A 4,977-nucleotide genomic window follows, 5' to 3' on the forward strand; every position below is an offset into this window, starting at 1 on the left:
CACTCCCAAGTACACCAGCCAATAATACACTATTTTGAAGGCAAAGTAGCAGTTTTATTAAACTTCAGAGAGAGCACAGCCAAAATAATAAATAAAACCGCTAACTCAAACTCCCTGCCTTACCTGTTAGAAAACAAATTAAACAAAAGACAATCAAACAATCAACGTGGCCGAGCCCACGCGGTCGACCAAATCGTCCATGCGCGGGAGAGGAAATGAATCGGGTTTGGTGATGCTATTCAGCCTCCGATAATCATTGCAAAAACGGGGGGTCTGATCGGATTTTGGCACCAACAACGATGGTGAACTCCAGGGACTACAACTGGGAACAGCAAAACCATTCTCCAAGAGATACTTTACCTCTTTTTGCATTACAGCACGTTTGGTTGGATGGACACGATATGCGTGCTGTTTTATGGGTTTGTGATTCCCTACGTCAATGTCGTGAGACAGTACGTGTGTTTGGGTGGGAGTACCACCGAAAAGTTTTGGGAAATTTTGGATGAGCTTACTAATGTCACCTCTGGCCGAATCACACAAGTGTGCCAAATGGGCATCTAAATTGGACAAAATCTCAGTGTTACACAGGCGAGCACATAAAACAGAAGCGCCAATGTCATCCAGCCCGTCATCTTTTGGGTCATAAGCGGGCCGGGAGACAGCGACGGAGGCTACCGGAGAGACTACCAGCGACGAGGCACTTGATGCGCGGTCAACATACTGTTTGAGCATGTTGATGTGGCACACACGAGTTTTCCTTTTACGATCGGGGGTTTGGATCACATAATCTGTGTCACTGATTTTGCGGTCAATTACATATGGGCCGGAGAATTTTGCCTGCATTACAGAGCCACCAACAGGTAACAAAACTAAAACACGGTCACCTGGCTGAAAAGAACGCACCACAGTTTTCTTATCAAAATTTTGCTTCATTTTGGACTGAGCAGAGGAGAGAGACTCACGGGCCATTTCACAAGCGTGATGTAATCTCTCCCGAAATGAACTGACATAATCCAAAATGTTCTGGCCACTGGACTGGTGGGAGAGCCACCGCTCCCGCAACAGGCGCAGAGGACCGCGCACAGTGTGACCAAAAACTAACTCAGCGGGACTGAAACCCAAGGACTCCTGTTGAGTTTCCCGCACAGCAAACATCATCAAAGGCAACCCTTCATCCCATTCACGGTTCGACTCCGTGCAGAATTTGCGAAGCATACTTTTAAGCGTCTGGTGAAACCTTTCTAGGGCACCTTGACTCTCTGGATGATAGGCACTGGACGTTTGGTGTTTGACATTTAATTCAGACATTACCTGAGCGAAAATCTTAGACATGAAATTTGTGCCTTGGTCGCTTTGGATGCGTTTGGGAAGACCAAATGTGGAGAAGAACTTTACAAGTGCTTTGACAATGGCACGGGCCTTCAGTGTGCGCAGTGGGATAGCCTCAGGATAACGGGTGGCTGTACACATCACCGTGAGGATGTACTGGTGACCAGACTTGGTTTTTGGTAAAGGCCCAACGCAATCAACAATGACATGCTCAAATGGTTCACAAATTACTGGAATGGGATGCAGTGGAGCAGCAGGAATCTTTTGGTTCGGTTTACCAGAGACTTGGCAGGTGTGGCACGAACGACAAAACTTAACCACATCCGACTTTAAGCCGGGCCAGAAGAAATAACGCAAAATGCGTTTATAGGTTTTGCTGATACCTAAATGACCAGACAGACAATGATCATGGGACAGAGTCAAGACCTGCAAGCGGAGAATCTTTGGGACTACAATTTGTCGCACGGACTCATGTGTAACACTCGAAGACCAACAGCGCATCAGAACACCATCATCCAGAAGGTAAGTCACAGTCTTATCAGGGGATTGCTTGTTTACCTGGGACAGACAGTATGTTAAAGTGGGGTCAGTTTGCTGTTCTCTAATGAGATGCTCCCTATCTACTGGCATTTTCAGACACTCATCGGGGCAAAGCTCAACAGACACGTTACATTTTACGTCACCATTTTTGTGGGCTGCGCTTGTCTGAACAGAATCACTTAAAGAGTCACCTAAATCCACACACTCAGAAGTTTCGGGGATTGTGCCCGTCTGAACAAAATCACACAGAAAAGAGTCACGTAATTCCACACAGTCAGCATTTTTACGTGCCTGCGCACGAGTGACGGCACACACAGGAAACAGAGGGGGCGAGTCTAGCGCAGCGGGCGAGACGCAAACCGTGAAGGTCGGGTCGTCAGTAACTACCGGGGACGGAAAAACTTTCCCCCCCGCCACATCATTTGCAAGAATTAAGTCAATGCCAGCTATCGGCAGCTGGGGCCTCACAGCAATTTTGAATTTGCCTGACACGACTGGAGAGGTTAGCTGGACAAAATGGAGAGGCGCACGCACCGCAGTCAACTTTACTCCCCACACCAGAATATCTGCGCCATAATATGAGTCAGCCGAAAAAGGCAGGACACCTTCACGAATGATTGTTTGTTTTGCACCGGTATCCCGGAGGATAGTAATTGGGACGCTATCTGCCTCACCCACTAAAGAAACAGAGCCCTTGGTCACAAACGGACGGAAATCTTCATCGATCTCCTCACACTCGACTGAGGGCTGAGGAGGAATAGATGTGGATTTGGTGTGAATCAGACCAACCGGTGAGGGTGTTTTGGCATTTTTGGACAGCTCTTTCTTTTTAAGAGTGGGGCAGTTGGCGATGAGGTGTCCTATCTCATGGCAATAGAAACATTCTCGCTGTTCCGACACAGCAGTGGGGTCACGGCGAACACTTCTGGGGGACCTAACTCTCCTGCTGGGAACTGGATCCCGCCGAATTGGAGGAGAAAAGGCACTTTTGTGCGTTAACGCAAATTCATCGGCCAATACGGCAGCAGCAGTAATAGATGAGACCTTCTGTTCATTTAAATAAACAACAACACGCTCTGAGAGACAGTTTTTAAATTCCTCCAGCAGGAGGAGCTCACGAAGGTCATCCATAGACTTAACCTTGCTGGCCTGACACCATTTGTCAAAAAGCGCGCCTTTCTCTCTCGCAAACTCTACATAAGTCTGGGTGGCAGTCTTTTCACATTTTCTAAATTTCTGCCTATAGGCTTCAGGCACTAATTCATAAGCACGAAGTACGGTGGCTTTCACAATATCATAGTTAAGACTATCCTCTATAGACAGAGATGTACATACTTCCTGAGCCTTACCTACCAGTTTACATTGGAGCAGGAGGGACCACATATTTTTTGGCCAGTTCAGAGTAGCTGCTATGCGCTCAAAAGCATTAAAATAGGAGTCAACCTCAGACTCTCTGAACGGTGGGACTAAGGCAATGTGCTTGCTCACATCAAAGCAGTCTCGAGCTCGGGGTTTAGGTAAGGGTGGTCGGGATGCTGGGATGGGACTGGAAGCTACAGAGGCTCCCCTCTCTAGCTCCAGAGCCCTTACCCTCAAGTGCATGGCTTCCACCTCCAACTCACGGTTTCGCAGCTCCACCTCCCTTATACGCAGTGTCAATGCGAGATCCTCAGTTTTCATTCCTCGCGAAGGGGGGTCCATGAGTGGGGTTGTAACACCAGCTTCACCCTCAGCTCCAACTTCAGAAGCTGATTCAAAGTAACCCCTGGCACAGAGCTCCTGAAAGACTAGCTCCTTGATTTCTTGTTTTTTTGCATTCAGAGGCACATGCACATCAAAAAAAGTTGCAATCAGACACAGATCATCCCTCGTACATCTATCCAATTTTGCCACTGTTGGATCTGTAGCGAAATCCTCCAATTTAAACTCCATACCGCCACCCCCACAAAAGAAAAGACTGCCAGCCAGACAAGCAGAGACAAAAAGACAAATACTCACCAAACTTACCCGAAACGACGAACGAATAAAATAATTGACGAGCCCCCAAATCATGTTATGACCCTGGCCTAGGGGCACCAGGGTCACACACGATGGTTGCCCTGCTCTTCCCACTCCCAAGTACACCAGCCAACAATACACTATTTTGAAGGCAAAGTAGCAGTTTTATTAAACTTCAGAGAGAGCACAGCCAAAATAATAAATAAAACCGCTAACTCAAACTCCCTGCCTTACCTGTTAGAAAACAAATTAAACAAAAGACAATCAAACTTACCTACCTCCTAATCTAAAGTAAAACAGGAGAAAAAGAACTATAACAAAAAGGCTTCTCCCTCCTACAGAGGACTGCTACTTCTCTCACTAATATTTACAATATTTACAAAGGTGGTGACGGGGTCACCACAAAACACACAATGCTAAGGGCAGATAATTTTCCACTATTCCAAACCGATGTCTATCTAACACTCAAATCACAGACGCTGGAAATAGTTGGCTGCTGTCGGTTGGGAGTCAGAGAGTCAGAGACTGACGGCTGGGATCAGCTGGCATTTAAAGGGAATAATCAGCCAATCAGCGGCAGCAGCTCGGTCACGTGGTCAGCTGGGAGAGGCTCGCACACCTGCAGCTCATGAAAACAGACAGCTGATTTCTGATGCAGAGAGGGAGGGGAGAGAAAGAGCTGTCAGCACACAACAAAAAGTAAACACAACAGATACATGACCCCTGGTCATAACACTTGCGTACCTGAGAGGGTTCTTTAGGAAGCTGGCTCGGTCCTTCTCCTTCCTCTTCCTCCACCTTCGAATGCGCTCCACCATCCACAGGTGGGCTAGCCTCTGCTTGATCTTGTCCCACAGCCCTTTGAGGCCTTCTCTCTCACTCTGTATTGCTTTTCTCTAGTACTTACCAAGTTGACGAAAGCCATTTTGTTTGAATTGGAAAGTAGATCTGGCAGGTAGTGTCTGCAGAAAACCTGCACATAGTAGCCTTGCTCCAGGAAGAAACTAGAGTGTGGATACCCAAACCAAGCCCATCGTTACCCAGCTGGTTGGGTTGGTCTCAGACAAAAATTTTGAAATTATGTTCGGGTTTGGGTCTGGTTTGGGCACA

This window comes from Myripristis murdjan, chromosome 22, assembly GCF_902150065.1.
Source record: "Myripristis murdjan chromosome 22, fMyrMur1.1, whole genome shotgun sequence".
NCBI classification, from domain to species: Eukaryota; Metazoa; Chordata; class Actinopteri; order Holocentriformes; family Holocentridae; genus Myripristis; species Myripristis murdjan.